The 27522-nt window shown below is 38.8% G+C and overlaps 1 pseudogene; it reads right to left on the bottom strand.

The window, feature by feature from the left end:
* Positions 1 to 7206: 7206 nt before the first annotated feature.
* LOC147884538 (uncharacterized) lies at positions 7207 to 27038 on the bottom strand (annotated as a pseudogene).
* Between the last annotated feature and the right edge of the window lie 484 nt (positions 27039 to 27522).

A 27522-nucleotide genomic window follows, 5' to 3' on the forward strand; every position in this document is an offset into this window, starting at 1 on the left:
ATCTCCCTAGTGCGGCCAAATCTCCCTAGAATCTAGTGCTTTCCAAATCTACTACTATGTCTAGTGTCAATTCTAGATTCTATTTCAGATATGTTTATCGATAAGGTGTTTTGTCTAACATTAAAGATTATAAAGATGATAGTTTGTATATTGCTTGGGTTTTTTTATAGGAAAGACACAAATGTGAAAAAGGTTGAGAAAGTTGTAAGTGGATTTGCAGAAAAAAGCATACCTTGGTAATTTGACATATATAGTATTGAGGGAGCACAGTTGACACGAGTTCACTTATTTGTTTTGTTACCTAATAAAAGTGCATACACTTGTGTTGGATCGGTACATCAAATCACTGAAGATGTGGTTGGAAAAGAGGGAGATATTGGATTGTTGATCATTATAAATCAAAATAAGAAGTTTCTCTTGGATCCCAGCGATTATGAAGCATCTCGTATGAAGTCTGATGTAGATGACAACATGTACTCAAGAGGCTGGATAAGTGTTAAATCAATTGATGGAAATGAAATTGACACAGTGACAACAATCATTGAATCATATCGCAAAGTTTCAGCAACATTAAAGAAGCGTAAGAGTGGGGAAGATAGTGGGGAAGGAACAAAGAAAGGAAAATCGACTGTGGTTCAAGCACCAGGTGGTAGCGGAGAAGGGGCAAAGAAAGGAAAGCTAACTATAGTTGATGTACCACAAGAAGGAACACCTCCAGAGGGTATGCTAGCAGTTGCGAAAAGAAGCAGTGGTAGTGAATTGGAGCCAAGTGGAAAGGTCATAGGAAAAAAAGGGCAAAAGAAACCATCAGGCTTGGTGGAATATGAAAAATACTACCCATTCGGGTTGCATGCAACATTTTCAATTCCAGTTACAAGATGTCAAAAAGCTCCTCCAAGCTATGTATATAGAGGGTTGAACAAAGAGCATGTGGAGAAGCTTACTGCAGACTTCGGTTATAACTCTAGGCCTCGTGCTGCTGTAGCAGATTTAATGCCTTTCAATCCTGAAACAAAGCAGCCCCTGGAAAGGGTAGATAAAAAGGATTTAACCAAGTGCCACTACTGGATACTATCTGGACAACATTCAATATATGCTGCTAAAATATTCACATCTAATGATGATAACAGCACGGCCCAAAGAAAGAACTACTACCGCACCCACCAGGCAAGGATTGTAGTGAATTGTCCCGCATGCTTTTGTGTGGAGATATCAAAGATGGCAAACCTGGAGTCTCAAAATATCTTGAGACAATCTCCATACATTGATATACTTAAGCAGGTGAGGGGACAATGGATTCTCTTTAACAGACCCAAGAAAGCACAACAAGGGCTTGCAAAAGGACATCCAGATCGTGAGAATTGGGATGTAAGTACAGATTTTAATTATGAATCATGTTTTACAAGTCGGTTTTCGTAATTATTGCATTCTAATGGATTCATATATTTTGCAGGCTTTCATTGACACTGGCAAGGTAACATTGGGCAATAGCTTTGCCACGAAGGATGTACATATGATAATCACAAGCAATGCCATTTATGATGGTTGGATCTCCATCCTTGAGGATTACATTGCAGGAAAATATTCACAAGATGGAAAATGCCGTAGGCAACCCACAGTCTCAATGTTTAGATGCTTGCGTGGATTGAATGATGATCAAATTGGTCAAATTCAAAATGACATTAAGGAAGGTAGAGTAGTCATAGCTAAAACAAAGACTGATGCCATGATTCTTGATATTGAAGGATGAGCTATGCAGATCAAGAGAGATGCTGCACTACAAGAAGAACTTTATATGTTTATATCTGCAGAACGGCCTTCTTTAATGTTAAAAAATTGGGATGAGTGCAGATTACATTTTAAAATTACTCCAGAATTGTATCATCGGCGGATTTGTGGTTGCTCTGACTCATGGTTAAAAGTGAAGCTTCAATAGGGCAAGGAAACTCCACCATTGCCTGATGCTGCAAAGGGGTATCTGAGGTGGATTATGGGACAAAGTGAAGGTGCAAGTCATGGACCGAATTCCACCCAGCCTTGGAGGTTCTACACAGTTGGTTCAAACATGGAGGGAATGGAATTTATACATAATGTGTACCAAGAGCCAATGGCAATAGGGGTTGCCTTTTTGGATGTAATGTATGGACCAAGCAGAAGTAGAAATTGGAATGAGGATCGCTTTGAGTGTTTGTTGAAAAGCTTGATGACAATCGCTTCTCCCCCAGTGCAATTCCTTCTTGTGGTTTTCTTGACCATGGATCATGTATCATGTTTGAAGAATGCATTAAATAAGACATGCGGACAATATAAAATACACTTCGGTTGCCTTAATTTTGAAACTGCAAATATATTTGTCACTGGATCTATGGATGGCTTAATTGCCTGTGTATTGGTAAGCAAAGAAAAGCATTTCAACGATATTGAGCGCTATACCAATGCACAATGTAAGCCATCAATATATGTTGCAGATGAAAAATATGAAAAATCAAGTGGTGCAGAAGAATCAAGTGATGAGGATGATGATGGTGAATTTGAAATTGAATTTGTCCTTGAAAAGAAAACGTTCAAGTATCAGGAAAGACATGATCATCGGTTTCTATCGAGAAGATGAGTATGTATTGGACTTGTTCTCTGAGGGGCTTGCTGCAATAGAGTCTCTTTCTTGTAAGAGGCGTGTTGTTTCAGTTGTTGAGACTTATGAGGAGTTGGCAAAGGTTGAAAGTATATGTTGCACGTATGCTTACAGTAATCATGAAATTCGACAATGGGCTGGCTTGCAAGAACCAATATTGGCAATAGAGGGGGTGCCAAAAGAAGATGATACAATTGAAGGTGGAGGGGATAAAGAAATTGATACCATACCAGGACAAAAAGAGCTTCAACCCTTCAATGAAGAGCAGTGTGAGCATTTACAAAAACACGCTTCAAAGTTTTGGGAAACAGAAGAGGAAGCAACAGGTCCTTGAAATTGTCCTTTTATATGGTGTTCGTGTTTTCCATATGTTATCTTGCTATATTCTCCATATGATGTATTAATTTTGTTCTAAAGATCTTTTAATATTTCTTGGAAATTTCTTCTATCTCATTGCCATAATTCAAACATTCATATGTATTCTTGAATATGTTTAATTTTCTATATTTCATGAAAAGATGTGTTTGCATGTTGTAATACCTTCGGAGTGTGATACACATACAAATTTATCTATGAGTTCATAAATGTTAAAAAGTGTGTTGAGTCTTGATCGTGATGAATGAATTAGTATAAATTGTTGTTTCTATCCTTATTCACTTCATATGAATGCTCAAATATGTTTTGGCCGCTTGGCCAAATCTTTTCTTAGCGGGAACACTCGGGCAATGCTAGATAATTTTGGACTCCACTCTATCTATTATGCAAAGGTTTTTGGCATTGTAAGGATATGTAGTTTTGGGGATTAAAATAACTTGACAGGGTATAGATTCAACAACTTTAGGGGGAACACTAAGCATATAACATGAATGCTTTCTTTTTTTTAGTATTCCAATTTTGTTTTGAAAAAGAAAAACATGAATGCTTTCCTCATGCTTTCACACAAACAAATTGCATTGAGAGCACACAACCTAAAGTTTGACAATTTGGTTTTCCATCTCAATCTTCAGTTTGTTTCTACTTATGAATTTCATTTCCTTGTTTATCAACAGATATTGGCCATCTCAATTTCACATCGCTAGAACCATTGCTTGTACATGTGACACCTAATCCAATGATTCATTATGTGCCTAATTTGAACATTAGCATGCAAGTTCCAAGCTCAACATGGTTGCTTGAAAATGTTGAGGATGCAATGTCTGCAGTCAATGTTCCATTGACAAATGTGAATGCAAGCTTAGAAGGTAAAGGAGAAGATGCAATCTCATTGTATGAAGCCAAGGTGCAGGAAGAAATCTTAGAAGGTAAAGGAGAAGACATAATGTCACCCTCAGAAATAATGTCAAAAGAGGTGATAACAAAAATAAGACTAGCAGTGATAATAGATTTGAAAGGGTTATTGCTCGAGCATTGTTTTTCAAAGTCAAATAAACATATGAGCTTGCACAATGGGAAGCATTGGCTTGTTCTCCGTCCTGGTTGTTTAGAGTTTCTACAATGGTTGCTCGATCACTACCATGTTGGCATTTGGTCCACTGGAGGAGAAAAGGGCACGGTGCAACACATGCTGGACACTTTGGAGCATCATGCTCGGGGGGGTCACTCATCATATGTAAGCCTATCACGTGAGTTCAACAGAAGGATTTTTTTTATTTCTAAAATTTACAGAAATAAATATACATAAGGGACTATTTAAAATAGTTTTGGAAAAAATTTACAGATTTGTATAGAAAAGGGGTACATTTTATTCATGAAATTTTTTACAGATAAGGGACTTTAAATATAGGCCTTGAACGCACGTGATATAGAGGGTTTATACATAGTGACCCCCCCGAGGCATCATGTTAACAGAAAGTTACATTTATTCATGGTTTGGGGTGCGATGGCATGCCACAAGCATACAAAGAGTAGAATCATTCAACCAGATAGGATGAATGTGGAAGTAGAGTTTAAACCATTAATGAGAGTGTGGTGTTATTTTAAAGAGGAATGCAAACCAGCAAGAACAGTGTTCATTGATGTTTCACCTTACACGGGTTGTGTTAATCCAGCAGAAAATTACATTTTTCCTACAAAATTTGATATAGATTGTGGTGATTCTATTTTGCTTCATGAGTTATTACCATACCTACAGATGCTAGATGATGCAGTAGATGTGCGCAGTGCCATCTCTTCTTACAGATTTGGTCAAGCTCCGATTGTTGAAGGGCATGATATGTTCTATTATTTTCAACCAATGATCCTTGAATTCAAAGAAAAAAACAAAGAAGTTCTCGAAAGGATGAATGTCGAATCTCATATGTCTACTTGTAGTTCAAAAAAAGACACAGAGAAAGGTATTACTTCACCTATAACCAAAACTAGAGTGAGAGGGACTTGTCCTACTACGGTGAATGCTCAACATGTTATATTGAATGAAGAGGAAAAATGCATGCTAGGAAAAATTTCCAAAATGGGGCCATTGAAAGATAGTGAGGCAAAACGCTTTGCTATGGTTCTTGGATGCAAGGAAAGGGGAATCACTGCCGATGCTACAAGGGCATTCTTAGCCAACTTGATTCGATTTTATTGTATAGACAACCCTTAGGGAATGTGATTGATCTTGTTAATTAGAGTTGCAAACACAAATGCTCAACTAAAACATTTGTACCTACATTCTGATTTATATTTGGACACTATTTGGTTAGATTGGATTTGGAAAACATTATGTTTCAATTTGTTTTGTGAAAGAATTAATAGACATTGGGTTAGTACCTTGTCCAAAAAATGCTATGTGCTTTATGATGTGAGTTTGTATTCCTCCACTAAAAGAATGATTCTTTGATTTTAAACATATGGTAGGTGTTGCAGATTGTCCTTATCTTATTACAAATTTTGATCCTGCATCCAATGGCTTATGGAAACATAAATTGCCCATACCCATTGAGCACGTGTTCGAAATGAATGGCATCCATTATGAAGTAAAGAAATCAACAATACCTGGGGCAGGATATGGTCTTTTTGTACATACGAGCATCAAGAAAAAACAAGATTTGATGATATATAATGGTCCAAAGTATGATTATGATACTTGGAGATCTCTCCTCAAGTTTTTCCCAAGGATGAAGACTTATGGAATGTTTGAAGATCCATTCATTGAGCCATTGACAGATGTGAAATGTATTGTGGGAGATGTATTGTATGGAAACATTGCTGGATATATAAATAGCTCAATGTATTATAAAGAAAGAACAAATGTTATATTTGTATACATCCCTAAACTACCACCTTGGGCTCAAAAGTCACAAGGAAATTTGAGTGCCCATGGCTACATTACTGTGCAAACCATAAAGGATATCTCCTTCGGAGATGAGCTACTTTGTGAGTATGAATACTAGTATGGAATTGTTAATGATTATGTTAAACGATGTGGTGCGAAATTGGCTATGTGTCAATGGTTTTGATTATATTTAGTACAAGAAAGCAATTTAAAAAAAGGTTTTTATCAAGACCATGTCTCTGAGTTTCATGAGCTCTATTGTGATGGAGAGTTTCATGAGCTCTATTATGATGGAACGGTGTTTTTGAACACCACATTTATATGATGGATGTCAAAGCTCTACCATAATCCTATTGCATATGTCAATACTGCAATTTATCAACATAGAAACATATGCATTTGACATTAATTTGATACATCTAATATACTAAATAAAAATTGACAGTTGTTGCAAGTTTAATTTTGTTTTTGAAGACCACATTTATATGATGGATGTCAAAGATCTATAACAATCCTATTGCATATATCAATACTCCAATTTAATTTACTCCAATGAATCTTCCTAACGCAACATCTATAAATTGGCTTTTGTTTGTGGTTTCGATGCATACGAAACAACAAACATCTTTCTTTCACTAGCAAATCAACAAATGTTTTGGCCATGGAGCCATGTTCACATCTATTAAGGCCTTTTGCCATAGCAACATACGGAAGATTTTTGCTTGGGTTTCTAGGAATTGGGAAAGTATTGTGCATGGTCTAGTCTCCCCCAACATAATTGAAACTTGGGTCCTCAATGGAGCTAATGTTTCAATAAAAAACATCAAATTTTACTTTTGAAGTGACTATATTTTATTTCGTGGGAATTGGGATTTTCCCAAATTCTCTAATATAGTGTTGGTTAATAGTGATAATACATTTGCATGATTTTGCAACCATTTGTCTTTACATGTGTGTTATATTTTTCTTGACATGTGTTGTCTTCATATGTGTATGAAACGGTCACTTTTGTTTAATAGTTAAATGTATGATTAAATAGTAGTTTTTCTTTGATAGAAATTAGTTTTAAATAATATTATTTGTTGTCTATTGTTTAGTTCAATCAGTTGCAAATAGTTTTGGCATATGTTGTTAAATCATTGCCTTGCCATAGGTGACCTAAAGAATACACCATTCACTAGTCTAAAAAGACATATGGAGATGCAAGCCATTCCAGAAGGATAAGTAAACTAAGTGATGGAATGGACTTATTGAGGTTCTTACAAAGACTCATAGGAAAACAATCACATGAAAAAATGTAGACTAGAGTCTAGCACCTTTAGACAAACATTGCCAACTCGGGCTTGTTGTATATGTTGTGAATTTCATTCTCTAGATGTGGATAAGCTACAACTAGATCATCTTGGGAGCCTATATACAAAGAATTACATATTTTCCAATAAACCTCGTGAAATTTTTTGCCTGGATGGAAAAGACCTTGTAGGCAATAATTGATAAAAATTGCAAGTCCAGGGTAACTCGCATCCCCTCAATAGCTTCAATCACAGAATTTATCATGTGAGGAGAAGTCTCAAAAATATTAGGCCATACGTAATTGAGAAGATTTACGAGCACATCCTCACAACCAAGCCCAACAATCCCTAGAGTCATATGCTTCACTACTGATGCTACAATTTTCATGTGAACTAAATCTCGATCCATGAGGGCATGTTTTAGAAGTGGAGTAATTGCATAGATCTAATCTTTTCCCATCTCCCCAATATACTCAGACACAAATGAGAGAGTTTACAATACCCCATTTTGAACATTCAACTCAAGAACCTTGTATTCATTAATAAGATCTGGCAAGACGGTGAATGAGGAACAAGTTTCAACAACAAAATCAATGGCCACAGTGGTGCAGACTCAATTTTGGTGCTCTTGCACTTTTAAATTGTTAACAAGAGTAGCTACGACATCTTGTGGACCAATAGCTTTAGTAATATATCAAATGTATTCACAATTATGGCCCCTATGATCCCTTTTTTGTGAGCTTTAAGCGTTTCTAGGAGCTCGAAACATATTCTCATCCACTCTTGGGCTAGTACAAACTCATCTCCTCTGTCACAACAATTCTCCCCCATAGATCAATGCAATTCTATTAAAACTTCTCATGTCTATTATTTAAAATTGGTGTTAAATGCGATGGGAGGAGTCACTTTTGTCATACCAATTGCATTTACAATGCCCTTTAATGCACCCAATATGGAGCCAAGAACTTTCGCATACTCCTCCCCTAGATATTCATATAAAACCACACTAAGATGACCCATAAGCTACTCCTTTTCCAAGAGATTAGATTGGCTACTTGTTGCCTTACTTTTACACTTTGTTATTTAGCCACCACTTGATTGTGCCACATATCTAGGGTAGATATCAGCCTAAAGCATTCACTACTTCCCCAAAGCCATTAAGCATCACATAAGCTACTCCTTTTCCAAGAGATTAGATTGGCTGCTTGTTGCCTTACTTTTACACTTTGTTATTTAGCCACCACTTGATTGTGCCACATATCTAGGGTAGATATCAGCCTAAAGCATTCACTACTTCCCCAAAGCCATTAAGCATCACATTAGCATCAATATTTGTGTTTGGTGTATAGAATAGAAATAATTATCCAGAACTATATAGTACTAAGAAGCCTTTTAGCCATTAACAATACCCTAAGTCATAACAAATAAATTTAAAAAAATGGTCTGTATCTCTACCATGATGGATTTAAAACATCAATGTTAGTATGGGGACTGATTTCAAAAAGCAATACTAATTTGCTAATATGGTGACTTGATAATCTTTAATTCAAAAGTTGTATTGTTGCACTGCAAAAACATGTTTCCAAAATGGCAACAATACAAAACATAATACAAAATGGAAGCAAACTCTCAAATCTAAATCTACATCTAGTTGTCTTGAAAGTCATGCAATAGTTCTTAAAACAAATATGTTTGCCAAGATTCGTTCATGCACCTCCTTAGGGAGATGATACACTGTTCTTTGGCCTTTAACCTTGTAAGATTTTGAACTTTATTGCCAACATTGTATCAGCATGTACTATAGCAAAAGGTGCATCTTTTAGTAGGGAATAATTGCTTTTGCATTTAGGAATTTTTGCATAAAAGATTCAATATACCACTTCATCTCCAATGTTGAAAACATTGCCCCATCCATCCATCACTTACTCTGAGAGGACTGTTTTTGGTTTTGAGAGCATCACCACATAATAGTCCTCATTATCTTCATTTGTAGGGTATCATAGTACTGCAAAATGGTCATCCATTGAAGCATGTTAGCCATCTGGTCTGTACTCATTGCATATGTTACATCTTCTTGCTCCAGGTTTGACAAGGAGTCTGCATTTGATGGGATCCAACCTATTCAAGGTCCATGGATTTGCACGAGATAAATTGGTGCATCTATCCCATGTTTCATCCATGCAGAATGAACAAAAGCATGATAAATGTCTAAACAAGGCTTGTGTGAGATATTTGTTATTGAAACCCAATATGAAATGTGTTGAGCAACTTTCGTTGATTGTGTGGAGCAAAGGAGTAGGGGAGGAGATGAGCAGATGAGAGCTAGAGGAGGTAGCATGAATCAAGGCAAACAAATAGGGGCAAATGATAGATAGAGGAGGGAGCATGGAGAAAAGTAGCAAAGTAGGGGCATATGAGAGCAAAGTAGCCAAACTATGTTCAAGGCCACGGTTACATAGTAATAGTGTCACTCTAATATTAATGAGCCACCTTAAATAAATCCAAATCCATTCCATTGTGGCGATGAGTGGAGGCCCAATGGTGCCATCCAAATAGTCATGAGCCTTCCTCCTTCCTTCTCCTCTCTCTCCTTTCCCCCCATGCTCTTACACCTTCTTCCTCTCCCACTAGGCCTATGCTCCCCCTAAACCCTTAGTTCCTCAACCCTTGACCTCCATGATCTACAAGGGAGATGAGTTCTCCACCATATCCTTTACCCTAAACCTTGGATCCTCCTTCTTACCCTTAAACCTTTTCTAAACTCTGGAACCTCTCTCTCAACCTTGGAACCTCCTTCTAAACCTTGAACCTCGCTCTAACCCTTAAACTCCTCCTAAACCCTTCAACCCCCAATGAAGGAGAAAGCATTAAGGGAGAATTGGGGTCTCAAAAGGGCCTCATAAGGAATGGATTAGGGAATGCTTATTGGGCTAATGCAAGGGGCTTGGAGGGTCCCAAAGAGGCCTAACCAGCCCAACCTAGGTGGGTTAAGCCCACATTTGAGCCCACCTCTCCCCCCATCAACGAGGGGAGGGTGCCATTTTTTGATATTTGAATTTCAAATTTTGAATCTCCCTCCCTCCCTCCCTCCCCCTCCCTCCCTCTCTCTCCGTCCCTCCCTCCCTCTCTCTCCCTCCCCCTCCTCCCTGCCTCCTCCCTCCCTCCCTCCCTCCCTCCCTCTCCCTCTCCCTCCCTCCCCCTCCCTCCTCCTCTCCCCTGGAGTGACATGGATTGGAAGAATCAATCCAGAAGTTCACTGAAAGGAAACAAGATTTGGAAAGGTCTATCTATGGCCAAGTTCAACGTGATGTGGAGAAGGAACGAGAGAAGTCGATAGAATGAGTACAAAAGTTGAAGGGAACACCTTTGTTACTGAAGGAGAGGAAAATAAAATTACAATCTATGGATGCATTGTCAACCAATAGTGGTGCCCGAAAGAGGAGAATACGGGCTGCAAGGTTAGTTCCCCAAATTTTCAATGAGATTTCTTACTCCAAAATATTTGTGGTGTTGCATTGTTTCCACTAAGACTCATTTGTACTCTACTTTAAAAATTTCATGGAGGATGTGATGGGAACAATGGAAATGGATGATAGTGATCCTTTATATGTTCTAAAAAGTTTAATAAAGCCAAGTGATGTCATGGAAGTGTTGAAGGACCCTAGACAAAAAGGGCTACGTGAACAAGTTGCTAGAGAGGTAATGAAGGATTTCAAGGGCCTCGTGCAAGCAAAGAAGGTGCTTGGAGCTTGTGATGCTGTTGGTGTAAGTCGTGAGGCTTACAACTCTGTTTTTAAAATTTTCAAGTCTGCTATGGAGGAAAAGTGACACAATGACTTGGAAGAGTAAAAAGAAATCTGGCATCTAAACATTTGAGATAAATGCTTTCAATAATATTTACATGGATGTAGAGAATTTGCAGAGAGCCATGGTCAAATTATATGGGATGAGAGAAGAAGGTGAGAGAAATTCCCTCTTCGCATTCAACTTTATTTCTTCTCATTTCTATATCCTTACTGTATTTCTCTTTCATTATACAGATGGCAAGGTAGTATTTGTTATAAAAATGGATGAAGCTCAATTTAACAGAAAAACCCTAAAGTGCTAAAAAAAAGACTATATAAAGCACTTCAAAACGCTAAAATCCCTCATTTCTATGGCATGAGTTAAACAAACTACTAGACCCACTGGATGCCATTTAGACGCTACCCGTTCTCCTCGTCACAACTCCATGGCCTCCGAACACACTACAAGCCCTAGTGGCCAAGAGGGCAATGATCACCAGGGATCTGAAGGCAGTTCTCATCATCAGGAGTCTAAGCAACGTGAGTCCCCACCATCCAACTCTCATGGGGGATCCCAGGGATCTCAGCACCATGAGGAATCCTAGCACGATGAAGGATCCATGAGGAATCCTAGCACGATCAGGGGTCCTCTCAGTCCTTCCACACAACTAACCATGGAAGTAGAGAGGTCTCCCATGAGGGGCAAAATAGTCCAGTCAATCGTGATCAACTGCCCCTCCCTCCTCCATGAGGTCCTAGTATGGAGCATCTAGACCAAGGGGAGCAAGAAAGGTAAAGAGAGAAGATGGAGAGATTATAGGGGCCACAACAAAAGAAAGTATTTGGCAGGCTCGCAGATATAATAAACCTTGGCCCCAATCCTCCAACCAAGCAAACCGCACGAAAGAGCACCATCAACCCTCTGTGCCTCGATATTATCACATATGAGGAGCCTCTAGTACGAGCTGAGCAAGAGCCTCAACCTACTATCTCACAGCCTCAAGAAAAGGAAAAGAGACCAAGGATAAAGAAGACCCCTAGGAGCAACAAGCCACCTCGAAGGACCCACCAGACATAGAAAGAGGAGTCTGAAGAGGCGGTTACAAGGGAGGAGAGGCAAAAGAAGTTCAAAGCAGACAAGCGGCCATGGGGCCATGTCCAGAGGCCAATGCAGGGTCCCCCAAAGATTAAGAGGCGCAAAAAATCAGGCATGTGAATGCACTTCAGGAGATCCGCAAGTTCCAAACCACTATGGACAATCTCATTCCCATGCACCCTTCCAGCGTGTTATACATGAAATAGCATAGTATTACAAGGATGATGTGCATTTCACTTCAGGCACTATGGAAGCAATTCAGGAGGCAATGGAGTAGATGACAGTTAGTCTTTTTGAAGACGCGAACTTATGTGCTATCCATGCCAAAAGAGTAACAGTGACGGACAAGGACCTTGCACTTGCCAAGTGCATCCACTTCGATCCCTCCCTTAGGCCCTAGATGCTGTTTAGGTTCATTTGTTGTAACCTAAATCATTTTGTAAATCTCTACCCTTTGAGGCCAATGAATAAAATATATTTTTATGTTCTATTACTGTTCCCATGTTATTATACATCTTACATGAAGCTTTCCATCAGTTTATGCAACTTCAGTGTGAATTTGAGTGGTCAAATGATGTTTTTTCACCATGGAGCAGAAGGCAAATGTGTTCCCGCTATGGCGTGTATGAGGCCTATTTGACCAAGTCAAATAGGCCTCATACGCGCCATAGTGGGTTTTGGCATTTCTAAGCTCTCCGCACGATTCCGAACACATTTGCCTTTTGTCGCACGGTGAGATTCTTACTGGATTGCTCAAAAATGACCATTATAGTGCAAATATTTATCTCATAGCATGCTTTTGAGCAGAATAGTGAATGAAAATATTAATGCCAACAACAATTAAAGTTACAAAATACAATGACATTATAAAATAAATTTTGTAAAAGAACACAAAATGGGGCACTGTATAAAAAGTATATCTGTATTCATATAAAATAAAATTTCTATACAATAAGGCTTCAAAGCCTTTCTCTCTTCTCTAAAACACTGAGAACATTGGGCTTTGAATTCCCAAATACACTCCTAGCTCTAAACCTAGTCGATAGAGAGTGAGCACTATTATCATTGCTGGCCAGGGACATGGTGTGAAGATCGTGGGAGAGAGGGAAGGAGTCTCACTTGTGGCTTTCTCACATGCACAATGGGGGAATACACACACAGGTGGAGGCTGAAAACAGTTTTCCTCTTCTTCGTTGTGAAAGCCAAAAGAACTCAAGTACAAAGAAATAGAAGAACCCTATATGTGGGTCTCAAACCAAACTCAACTAACTAAGGTGGCATACTAACTGAGCCACAAACTAGAGTAGATAAGGATAGCTGTCATCCAGCTATTATTCATGGGCGGTGTACCAACCGCATCTGTAGCTAACAAGTCGGTGATATAAATACACAACGGTCACCCTGGCATATCACGAGTGGAGCTCGATATCTCAACACTCCCCCTCGAACTCAATCCCAATTCTTGCACACCAAGCAAGTCTCTAAACTTGCGCAGCTTCTCTACGCCCAATGCCTTCGTGAATATGTCAACTACCTGATCCTATGTGCTAACATAAACTAGATCAATAAGACCTAGTAAAACCTTCTCCCGCACATAGTGATAATGCACCTCAATGTGCTTTGTCCTAGCATGATAGACTGGGTTATTTACAAGTGTATACTGCTCATGTTGTCACAATAAATGACAACTGGCCCATCTGTAGACTGATGCATATCATAAAGTAGCTTATGCAACCAAGCTACCTCACATGCAGCCATTGCTGCACCCCTGTACTCAGCCTCTGTGCTTGACAAGGCAACTATAGGCTGTTTCTTGCTGCTCCAAGTGACTGCAGCACTCCCAAAAGAGAACACATATCCACTGGTAGATCATCTATCAGAAGTACTACCAGCCCAATTAGCATCAGTGTATCCATGCAACTGTATCTGAACCCCAGCCTCATAAAATAGTCCATACTGCAATGTGGACTTCACATACCCGAGTATGCGTCTAGCCGCATCCAAATGCGGTTTCCTTGGAGCCTGCATAAATTGACTTACCAATCCAACAGCATAGCTTAAATCTGGCCTGGTAATAGTCATATAAATCAAACTTCCTACTATGCGTCTGTACATAGTAGGGTCTTCTAGAAGCTCACCTGCATCTGTGCTTAGCTTCACATTCTGCTCCAAAGGAACTGAAATAGGCTTATAGCCTGTCATCCCATATTTGGACAGCATGTCCAATCCATACTACCTCTGCAAGAGCTGTATCCCACTTGGTGATCTAATCACCTCAATGCCCAAGAAATAACGCAGCTCTTCCAAATCCTTCATCTCAAACTTCTGCTTCAATAGCATTTTCACATGAAGGATATCTTCATCACTATCACCTGTGATGATCAAATCATCAACATAAATGACAAGCAGTATAATCCCTTTCTCTGTTTTTCTCACATAGAGTGAGAAATCTGCCTTGGAAATCTGAAAGCCAATAGTGACAAGATACTATCCTATCTTGTCAGACCATGCTCTAGGTGCTTGCTTCAAGCCATACAAGGCTTTCTTCAACCTGTAGACAAACTCAGGATGAATAGCATGAACATAACCTGCTGGCTGCTCCATAAAGACCTCTTCTTGCAAATCACCATGCAAGAAGGCATTCTTTACATCCATCTGATGTAAAGACCATCCTTTTGATGCAGCCATAGCAATGACTACTCTTACAGTTGCCATCCTTGCAATCGGACTGAATGTTTCTTCATAATCAATGCCATATGTCTGTGCATACCCCTTGACAACTAATCTTGCCTTGTATCTATTCATAGAACCATCTGCATTGTGCTTGATCTTATAAACCCACTTACAGCCAATTGCATTCTTGTTTTTAGGCAAAGGCACCAATTCCTATGTAGCATTGGCTTCCAAGGCATCCATTTCTTCATCCATGGCTTTTTCCCATTTTTCATTTCCCATGGCTTGCTCAAAAGAAGTGGGTTCTGGTTCCTATATCACTTTGACCATATAGGCATAGTGAATGGCTGTAAATCCATCATATTTCAGCCTATCCACAGGACACCTAGCTCTGGTAGACCTGCGCAAAATAGGCTCACTTCCAGGTGCTCTCAAAACATCCTTGGTCTTCCTTAATCCAGGTGTAACAACAGAAGGAATACCCAACTCATCATCAATGCTCTATTCTGAGCCACTGGATTCACCATCCACATAAGAGTGACCTGCATTCACATCAAACATGGGTTGATCTACCTTCTCTTTTCCTTTTTGTGATACCTACGTACCACTATTTGCATTGCTTTGAGGAGATTCTCCTGATCTCAATCTACCTGTCCATGGTGAAGTATGTGAACCACTGCTAGAGGACACTGCAGATCCACTGATATTTTGTGATTGCTGCTGTGAATTCTGTGCAGCATTACCATTTTGTGCATCTACATCAATCATCACATTTACTGGTTCATACCAGCTACTCATCTCATCAAAAACAACATCTCTGCTCACTGTAAACTTATGAGAAGAAGGGTTATAGCATCTATACCCTTTATGCTACAGAGAATAACCAATAAAGATGCACTTCTCAGCTTTTGGATCCAACTTGGACCTCAACTCGTTTGGCACATGAACATAGGCAATGCAACCAAAAATTTTCAAATGAGAAATGTCTGGTTTCCTACCAGTATACATCTCCTCTGGCATCATGCCATGTATTGTTGCAGTGGGAGTCCTCTTCATTATGTAAACTACTGTAGCAACTACTTCAGCCTAATAATAATCTGGTAAATCTTTCTCATTTAGCATGGCCTGAGATACCTCTCCAATATGCTTGTTTTTCCTTTCTGCAAGTCCATTTTGCTGTGGGGTATGACTGCATGAATATTGCTGCTTTATGCCATGCTCCTGCAGGAACCTTGCAAACTCATTTGAGAGGTACTCTCCCCCTCCATCTGACCTTAGGCATTTTATTTGCAGGCCTGTTTCTTTTTCAACCATAGCTTTAAAAGCTTTGAAGTGCCCAAACACTTCACTTTTCTTTTTCATAAAATACACCCAAACTTTTCTATTGAAGTCATCAATAAAAGTGACAAAATAGTGACAGCCTCCAATAGATGCACCTTTAGTAGTCCACACATCAGAGTGGATTAATTCCAACGGCTTTTTACTCTCTTGAACATGCCTAGGAAATGGTTTCCTTGCCTGTTTTCCAAATTGACAGGCTTCACAAACCTTATGCATTTCTGCAACCTTGAATTTAGGCAATCCTACAACAATATTTTGGGCTTGCATTGATTTAAGTCACTGTATATTAACACGACCAATGCGTTTATGCCAGATATCAATATCTACAACTACACCGGTCCCATGTGCAAACATTGCTGCACTCAATTCAGGCATGTCCGCATCCAATGTAAACATCCTGCCCTTCTTCTTTCCTTTTGCTATCAAGCGACCGTTATTTTTCATATCCTCAAAAAAGCATCCATGAGGATTAAATCTGACCTGCAAGCCCTGCTCAACCATTTGACCAACAGAAACCAGGTTCTTGGTGATGTTCGGGACATGAAATACATCAGACATGTATTTCTTTTTCCCATCCTGCATAGACAAAGGAATTTTACCAATAACACCTATTTCATTAATTTTGGACTCTTGCACTGTCCAAATTTATTTTGTGAGATAATTTTGGATAAAACATTTCAAAAAAAAAGGCTCTTATAAAACAAAACATTGAGTCAAAAAGGAATATTTAAAAAAATCAAATTAGAAAAAATGACGTTAGATGTTATTAAAACTAGAGTACATTAAAAGTAGAGTACATCACATTGTTAAAAGAGACAAAAAGTAAGATTTTAAAAAATCAAATTAGAAAAAATGGCGTGACATGTTATGAAAACTAGAGTACATTTCAAAAAGAGCACATCACATTTGTAAAGAAGTAGATCATATTATTCAAAGCCATATGGTGTCAAAAAACACCTTAATACAGCCTCTCTTAAGATCACATTTAGACAAGGTCAAACAAATGAGCTTTATTATGAGGGATTCAGGATAGCATTGGGAGAATTCATATCATTGATGGTAGAAGCATGGGGGGAGTCACATATTACACATTACATGGCAATCCTCCTTAGGTTGAAATTTTGTGCTTTGAATTCGAGTCAGTTTATGTTTCTAATACAATGTTTTTCTTCACAACATATTCTTTATGCACATGCACCATGGTTTGTGGAGCAATGGGGCCCTCTATCCATTTGGAATACTCAAGGAATGGAGAAATCGCACTACAGAGCAAAGGCAACATACTTCAAGAATACAAGGCATGGGGGTGGTATTGCGCGAAGCAATGCACTACACAAAATGTTCAATTGGTTTTATAGATGTCTAGAGGCAAGGACTCTCAAGCGCGATAAGGTAGAGGTCTCAAGTCTTGAAAAAGCGGTTCAACATGTCAAGAAGACAAGGAGATGTGCTACTTCAAAGTTCTCAATAGAGAGCCAAGGGGTTGCACTTTGGTTGCAACATAGAGTCAAACAGGGGAGGCGTTGGGTCCTAAGAGAGCCCCAAATGTAAAATGTTTAATGAATAAAGTTAACACTATTTTGAGTCAATTATAGATTCCAAAATTCACAAATTTGTTTGGAAATTGCAACGTGGCAGGGCGGAGGGGTGAGTGGGTTGGGAGGGAGGGTGGGAAAGATTAAGTATAATCGAACTGGCGACAAAAGACTAGGGGGGAGGGGGTGCACTCAAAAAACCCTCATTCATATCATAAAATTGTGTGCATGAAGAAATATATTACAAATATTATATCATCACATATTCATATCAAAATTCTCATCACACAAGGATTTATTTCCAAATAATCACATCATCACACATTCATATCATAAAATTGTGTGCATGAAGAAATATATTACAAATATTACATCATCACATATTCATATCAAAATTCTCATCACACAAGGATTTATTTCCAAATAATCACATCATCACACATTCATATCATAAAATTGTGTGCATGAAGAAATATATTACAAATATTACATCATCACATATTCATATCAAAATTCTCATCACACAAGGATTTATTTCCAAATAATCACATCATCACACATTCATATCATAAAATTGTGTGCATGAAATAATTATATAAATATCATTAGTAAATGCCACTTAAGTAATAAGTCACAAATTGGTGTATAATCAACAAAAATTACAAACACAACATCATACATGCATCACAACTCTTGTGATGCTTCTAGTGGAGACTGTGGCAACTCTTCTGATGCTTCCAATGGAGGCTGTGGTGCTGTAGATGTACACTCTCTACTTCTTCTCTGTAGTATGTAGTGCTTTCGGAGTAGACTCAGTATCCTCTTCCTTAAATGCAAGCAGAGGCGGTGGCAACTCTTCTGATGCTTCCAGTGGAGGCTGTGGTGCTGCAGGTGTACACTGGGTCTCTACTTCTTCTGTAGTGTGCAGTGCTTAATAGTAGACTCAGTCTCCTCTTCCTTAAAGGGAAGCTCTGATATTGCTTTAGTTGCACGTTGTATTCTAATGGCAGCAATTAGGTCTCGAATGATTTCAGCCCAAAGAATATTTGAGCTCCAAAGAGTCTTCCGATGAAATCTGTGGCTTAAGTGATAAAATTTCTTTGAAAATCAACATGCAGTTGTAGGCAACTCTCCACCCACAACTATGCCCATCTTCCTGCTCTACTACTAAATGCTTTTGGAAATCTATCGAGTCTTTGTACTGTCCTGTTTCTCTAATAGCAGATACCAACTTCTCAATCGACCTGCTCATTGTGACATATTAAAAAAACTTAGTGTGTCTATTACATAAGGTACATAATATAGAAGTAACAATAGAATAATAGAATACTTACGTTTGCACTGAGCCATGAAAGCCTGCAATCGAGTTAACAAACCAACAATAGTTGTCTTCAAGGTCCCAAACCACCAGACTCCAATGTTCCCTACACAAATAATTAAGAACCATTATTATTTAACACAATGTTGCCAGTATAAGATGAAAATAGAGATTGCCATGATACTTACATCTCATGATATGCCATAAATAGGACTCGCATGCCATGTAAATGTAAAGGCTGTAACAATTTACAAACATCGGCTATTGTCTTTCTGCTATCGCTAAGTATAGGAGAAAGGAGGGAATCCAACATATACACACGATTTTGTACGACTCTACCAAATCGTGAGATAACTAGACTACACCAACAAATAAATGAATATTAGCTTATTAGATTTAATCAAAATATTGAATTATCAAGCAGAGAAAAAGTTTGTATCAAACCTGAGAATGGCCATCATAACATTGTTATTGACCTCATTTGAAGCTCTAGAGAGAATTGAAATCTCCTCTCCCCCAAATTCAAGATACTGAGGTCTATGTTGAATCATAACCCTAACATTAAAAGAGCTTCCCAATTCTTCCAATGAAGCCATGTTTGTAGAGTTGAGGTCTTCTATCCTCTTTGACTCTTTGACGGCATTCATTTCGCAATCAATGATTGCTCGAATGGTACATGTTATAAATGCATAGAGATGCAAATCCGTATATGTTGACAGTGTGGTGTCATTTTGTATCTCAAAAATTTGACCAAGTACCAAAAAGCAATTGTAGCCCACCCTCCATCCACAATTATAGATGTGGCTATTCTCTTGATGTGATACCTGACATGTTATATACTCTATTTGTTGTGCCAAGTCACATTGCCGCATTACTATGTCGATAGCACCTACTAACTTTCGAGCTGATCTGCACATCAAAACATATAACAACAGTGAATATGTGCATTTCATATCAATCTACATGTCAAGAAGTGACAACAAGTGTAGTCTATGCTTACTCTAACACATTGCCATGGACAGATGTCATTGAGTTGGCAAAGAAGCACTTCTTCGTAAGGATGTCCATGACTACCAGACTCCAATGTGAGCTGTATTATCAATAAAGAATAATTACTGTGTTTGAGACAATTCTAGCAATGCAATAGAAAAACCAAGTAGCGTTTGATGCTTACTTCTTATAATATGCTGTAAAAATAACTCGTGCGTCATTCATAGGAACGTGCTTCAACCACTTGCAAACATCCTCTATGCTTTCTTCTTTGTTGCTAAGCACTTCCGAAATACTAGGATCGAGCATATATGAAACGCTTTGTATATTTTGCAGAAAATTTGATATAACATTACTATATAAAAAAAAAAGTATTAGCTTCTTGGGTTTAATCAAAATAAGCAAAGTATAAAGCCAAGGAAAAGGCTGCATCAAACCTGAGGATGGTTGTAATGACTTTGACATTAACCTCATTCTTAGGATTCAAGAGGATTGAAATCTCTTCTTGACCAAATTCAAAAAAATGAGGTTGTTGTCAAATTAACAACATAGCGGTGAATGAACTTCCAATCTGCTCCAATAGATTCATATTTTCATGACTCATCTTATTGAGAGAGTAGTCTACATCATATTCTTCTTCACTTGCTATGTCCTCCACATCCTCCTTCTGCCATAAAAATATAAAAAAGTTATGCGATGTACACATCCCAAATAAAGGCTTAAACAAGCAGATAAGGTTTCATACATGCTTTCATTAGAGTGAGTCTCTCCTCCTCTTGGAGGAAAAATTTAAAAAGTTATGAGATTTACACATCCCAAATAAAAATAATGGTTTAAATAATCATAGAAGTATAAAGATAGCATGCTTTCATTAGACAAGTTATGAGATTTACACATCCCAAATAAAAATAATGGTTTAAATAATCATAGAAGTATAGAGATAGCATGCTTTCATTAGACTAAGTCTCTTTATACATGCTGCAATGTAGTCATATTTTCAGGTTGTTTCCCAATGGTAGTAATTAGATGCTGAATACTCTCAGCCCGAAATGCTAGCAGATCGGCTTCTGTATATGATTCCATTTTGACTAGTAAATCCAAATCAAAAATCTCTCTAAGAAACAACATGCAGTTGTAGGCAACTCTCCACCCACAGCTGTGTCCATCTTTTTGCTCCACTGGTAGATGTCTTTTGAATTCTACTTGATCTTGTTGCTCCGTGGTTGTTCTGACAGCAGATACTAGCCGATATGCAGCACTGTCCATCATGACATATTAAATATATTAATATGTCATGATCATAAGATACAAAATAAGAAAGTATCAAAAATATTAAGAGAATGATTACCTTGGGGAGTTGGCATGATAGCCTTCTATTGAATTCACAAACCATAAACGGTTGAGTTCAAGGTCCCAGAAGATCAGACTCCAATGTGAGCTACACGACCAGAATAAAAATGATTATTGTTTTACACAAACTTGCCAAAGAAATAGTAAAAATAAGGTTAGAGTTGATACTTATGCCTCATGATAAGGCATTAAGATGACTCGCACCCCATCTAAATTCAAAGCGCTTAACCAGGTACAAACATCTTCTATAGTCTTTTGAGGAGAGCTAAGAATAGAACAAAGGAGAGCATCGAGCATGTAGACACGATGTTGCATTGCACTAGGAAGCTGAGAAACAACTACACTACACCAAGAAATAAACAAACATTAGCTCATAGAATTGATTTGCATTCTGCACTAGGAAACTGATATATGACTACACTGTGAATAAATAAACAAATGTTAGCTCATTGAAGTAGCAACAAATAAATAAACGTTACCTGAGAATGGCCAAGATAACATTGTCATTAACCTCTTTTAAAGGATTGGAGAGGATTGAAACCTCCTTTCTACCAAAGCTTAAATACTGAGGTTCTCATTTCAAAACTATCCTAACTTCAAATGGGCTCTCCATTTTATCCAATGCAGCTAAATTTGATTTTTCAATCAAATTTAGAGGTGGTTGCATTGTTGAAGTAGAAGGGAGTGCCTCCGTATTGACTTCATCCATTTCTTCTCCCTCTATTGCCTGTAAACAAATATGAGAGATTAGATTCATTATCTTTAAATTTAAATCTTATTTAAAAAATTGTATTTAGTTGAGAAATAGAGAGTTCATACCACTAAGTATTGTCATAGTGGCCTTTTTTCATAACCCTGCAAGCCATAATTATCAAAGAAGGCATGATCATGTTTGTCTTCATCCACCAACCTCTCTGTGAATGGGTCATGTAAGTCCATCTTTTCATCATCATCAATTGGGACATTATGATCTTCAAGGTAATCATCCATGTCATCGGTGTCCTTGTGGTCTCTCTCTTTTTCATAGCCTGTGGTTAGATCTGCTTGAAGCTGGAAATAAGCCATGAAATGCTTATTTTCAATAATATTTGTGGAGTTGCCTTTTCTTAGGAGATCCTCAAATAAATATCCCATCCTGCACAAGGTGACCTCCCAACCTGCCAGTAGCAAATTCTCCATCATGGTAAGCAAGAGACTCCCACTTTTTGCAAGACTTCCATAGTTGTTTTTTTGATAATGTATGGACCTGGGAATATCTTGCTCTTCTAGCATCAATCTCAAATTATTTAAATTCCCTCTTATGTTCTTTTGTAAGGAGTGATCAGGGACTCCGCATACACAGAAAGAATGATTCAAGAGTTTGAATCGCTATGCCACATTCTCTCTTGCCTCTCTTTGCTGCATAAACACCACTATAGATCTTCAAATCTGATGAATATGCTCGCTCTAGAGTAACCTGCATGGCTTCTTTGTCTTTTTTATCAACAAAAATGACAATGTTGCAAATCGCCACTTTGCTAATGGTGGTATATGCTATTCTATCAATGAAGTTATGGATATCATCGCTAGAAACTTCATTGATAAAGAATAGTTGTGGCTTATCCCATGCTGACTCATTCTTGAAGAAGTCATCTTCTGAGACTCCCCTGAAGTTCACAAGCTTTCCAGACTCTGCCGTAACCTCTACATTGAATTGAAAGCTTTGGTGCATATTTGTCGGCATCCTTATCTTGCTGATTAATCTTTCCACATATGCAACCACCTGTTGTGGGATTTCTTTTCTCATATAAGAGGTTACTATTTCTGACCCATCTTCATCCTTTTTAATCCACCTGTTTGCCCATAGCTTTACCTTGGGTGTTGACAAAGAAGCTATATGCTTCACCACATTATAGTCAATGTTACAATGAGTAAGTGGAATTTGTTTCTTTGACAGCAAATACTTAATGGCACTATGCACTGCATCACGCCTCACCTGTACATTGATGCATTCTTCCATGCAGTGGTCTTTGTCTTTTTTTCCAAAAAACCATTCTTTCTTTAAATTTTTTGTGCTACCATGGATGCCTACTTATCAGGTAAGTACTTTATAGGCCTCCACATCCTTGCCGTCAACTCCTTCTTATCCATTACCTTTGACTTGCTGGAGATAAACAAAGAAGCTTCATAGGTCAGCTGTCCACGCTCACAAGCAATGCACGTTTCAAGCATCTCATTGAACACTTCAACAGGACGAAATATGATAGAAGTGTAGTCGGCATATCTGTCCCTCACCACCTTGAGGCTTGTCACACTTTCTTCTCGCTCTTGAGTTCCCCTAGGCACAACTGCACTCAAAGAAGTATAGAAGTTTGTGAGTGTGCCGGCGTCTGCTTTTGTGACCTTTCACTTCAAATCAGGATTTGGAGAACCAAATGTTGTCCATATAACCCTTGCCTTCTATAAGACCTCTAATGTTGAGGATATCTTACGCTTTCCATGGACATAATGATTAAGTCTTTCGAACTCAATCAACTACTTGATCTCATGCTTGAATATACAGATTGTTGCAGGATAATAATGGAATGAACTTATCTTTGCAAATTGTTTTGGAGTGAGTTTTTTGCCCTCCTTTGCTTCCCTTGCGATCTGATTACAAGCATAAGCCCAATGTTGACCATCAATGGGCTGGAATTTGCAATGAAGGAGGAATTCCTTCTTTACTTCCTTTAGCATATTCTCACCTTGTGCCTCTTCGCCTTGTTCATGTGGAATATTATTAAGAGTGTCTTTAAAGAATTGACTGAAGATTTCCTCGAAATGTGTAGGCCCTGTAAATGTTATTTGATCCAGAAAACTATTTTTGGTTGGACAAAACATTATTGGGCGCAAGACCACATTGCTTGCCACAGGTTTCTTACCATCTCTCAAAGCCTCGTATATTTGCATTGCATAGGATATATCAAGGCTTCGGCTATTAGTAAAGAGAGCTGCAGCTTCCACATCTTTGGCATTCACAAACCACGTCCTTTGACCCTAGATATATCCCACATCATCATCTGTAACCAGGGTAAATTTTAAGGGCGAATTATAGCCCAAAGGCAAATTTAAAGCAATTAAAAAAGTGGGTGGGCTATTTTGTAAAAAAAATTAGCCCAAAAAACTTACATTTAGTTAAAAACATGGATGTGTTAAATCACCTGCCCTTTTCTACTTTCTCCCCTTTCACGAAGAAGTTCGCCCGACTCTCTCTCCTCGCTTAGATGCATTTGTCATGCATTCGCCTGGGTGGCTTGGCCAATGCACTATTGCCTTGCTTCTCAGGTTCCAAGTAACACGCTGAATCACTGATGGTATCGACGTCTATGACTCTACATTCTATAAAAACTTCGTGCGGCTTCTGTAAGACTATAAGTTCTGTTGTTGCTGCCCTCGCCTCTCCATTTTTTGGATTTCCATCCAAGACGTCGATTCCAAGTGAACATTGAAGTATTGAAACGAATGCTATCTAATTGCCTAGATCTATTCTTGCACTAAATGTTGTGAGTAAATTACATTTTGAATCTTTGATGCCTATGAGAGGTAGTTGCAATGTTGCTATGTTTGCTTACGTCATGGAGCGACTCATAAATGACGTTTGATATCAACTAACATCTAATTGCTCTTGCAGATCCCTACCTTCTACATAAGCTTGAAGACTTGCAAACGTAAAACGGACCGACAACGGTAAAACGTCACTTTTTTATTATCCTTCAAAAACTATGGAGACGGCAAAAGCAATCTTGTAAGTTGTAGCATGACTCTACGAGCCTACGAGGGAGAAACGACTCAAACGAGTTCCACATCTGATAGCCAACACATTCACGTATGCCTTGTGCGATTTCAGATTTAGGTATGCCTTGTGTGATTTCTCTCCCCACGTAATATAAAGCCCTCCTTGTATCACTAATAACTATATCTTGTCCCATGTGTTGAGTAACTTTGTGTGCCTTTCACATTGACATGGGTAGCTTTTTTTTTGCTTACATCTAGTTCATCAATTTGTGAATATTTCATCTCACGTAATCTCAAAACTAATTCCTTTGGGTATTTTTGTAATTGGTTGTTCCATGAGTGAGTGCAGTGCTATCATGTTCTCAATAATTTATAGGAACACTCTATTACATTAACCTCCTCTTTTTGCCTATTTGGAGATATAATATCAAATCTCAGGTACCTCTACTTTTGTAGACAAGTTAATTTTTGGTGTTTTTGCATTTTTTGCATAGGGGTTACTTAGAAAAGCTTAACCACCCTTCAAAAGAGCTGCGGCCACTGGCCACATAGCTCAAAATGACAACCCTGGAATCCTGGATCTATTCTAAGTGATGCACCTCTGATGTTGACTATTGCTGCTCTGCATTGGAGAGGATTGTGTAGCCAATGGAGAGCCATGAGTGGAGAAGATGGTTGGCCATAAATGGCTACTTTATGAGAGTCCAAAGATGGCAAATCTAAGGCTAGTTTGGGAGGGTAGCACCCACCCATAGGGAGATGTGGGGCTGAAGGAGATGAAGTAAAAAGATGCCAGATAATGAAGGGAAGCCAGCCCTTACAGTCTACGCATTGGAATCTAAAAAAGTAAAAATTGGCAAGTTTCATACATATAAGTAACATCAAGTGTGTATCAACCAAAAAATTGGCAAGTCTTCCTCCAACTGACTAATGGTTAGTTGGAGCTCATTTTGGGGCCTTTAAGGGTTTGGAAAGATAGGTTCTCAACCAATGGGATGAGGTCCAATGTTACATAGAAAGAAGTAGAAAAAATAGGAAAGATTCGTGAATATTATAATTAATATTTTATGCATCAACAACTGTCGAGTACAAATAAAATGGTCTTGTCAAGGTGACTCGATAGGCTTTGGACGGGGGGGGACCTGCTGGGCCACTGGTTCCTAGCTAGAAGCCACCATATCAAAGTAGATGAACTAGAAGCTCACACGGGAGGAGAAGAGGCTGATACTGCGAAGAGAGAGGATAGAGATGAAGGTGGCTCAGCCCGAGGGATGGGGGAAAAGGTGGAGGCGGAGGTCACTAATGTCCTGTTTGCCACCCTCGCACATTGTCAAGTCCGGAAGAAGGCAGCACGCTGAATATATGTGCGGGCAGAATGTAGCAAGGCCACTTTATGCCCGACAGTCCACAATCGTGCTGGGTAGGAGAAGCCATGGGCAAGATCAGGTGCGAGCAGAAGCACGGGATTCAGGAGCAGCAATAGCGCATGGGGGGCAAAAACTGTTGCAGCTGTAGGTCCACGAGGTGCACGACAAGGGGGAGAAGGAGATGAGGAACGATGGCGGGAGGGGAGAAGAGGAAACAATGGCCCGGGGGGGGGTGCAACGGCGCACAGGAGCTCGCAGGGGAGAGAGAGAGGGGGAGGTAGCTTGACGACAAGGGGAGGAGGGAGGAGTTCTCAGTGCTACAGGCAAGAGGCCCAAAAAAATGTACGAGCTCTACATGAATCAAGATAGTCAGTATCATCATCCAATATTAGGATTCTCACTGTGTCTTTGTACCTCGGGGGCAAACTCTTCAACAATATGGCTTTCATATCATCTTCATCTGCCTTCGACCCCAGTTCTTCAAGTTGCTTCAGTAGGGACTGCATTCGATTAAGAAATGTTCCAAGATTCTCAGTTTCATCCATTTGCAGGGTGTACAATTCATCCTTTAGTGACACCTTTGAGTGCTTCATTTTGACTTTGAAGACAGCCTCCAACATTGACCAATTCTCTGCTGCAGTCAGGGTCATGTCAAGATGATGAAAACACTTTCTCCCAATGCAATTCCAAGCAGAAATCAAGTTTTGATGAAGAATGATATGTATCAGACTTGCAATGTCTGTGTCAGAAAATGTCTGATGATCTAAAGGAATCTGAGTTCTGTCAGCCGAGTGCAACTCCCCATACATGTAAAAAATCTTCGAGTTTGCAGACTGTGATCCAGCTAGATCACTTATATCCAAAGTAGAGCAGTGACCTATTTATGTCAGAGATACAAATTGCTTTCACGTTTCCATAACAGAAAGTGTTCTTGTGGGAGCATTGTAATGGTAGCATTTAGTCCTCTTACTTGAAATATAAGGTGAGGCAGACTTAGACCAGGAGGTTGAAATGCTGAAAGTGAGTTGGGATCGGCGGTTTGGGTAGAAACTTAGTCTTGATTTTCTTCATATCAGCAGACCTCAAAAGATTTTAATCCTTGCAAAGTACAGTGTGTTGGAAATATGATCTTCG

Source organism: Dipteris shenzhenensis, chromosome 26, assembly GCF_047967505.1.
Source record: "Dipteris shenzhenensis isolate YYH24624 ecotype China chromosome 26, Dip_SZ_1.0, whole genome shotgun sequence".
Lineage (NCBI taxonomy): Eukaryota > Viridiplantae > Streptophyta > Polypodiopsida > Gleicheniales > Dipteridaceae > Dipteris > Dipteris shenzhenensis.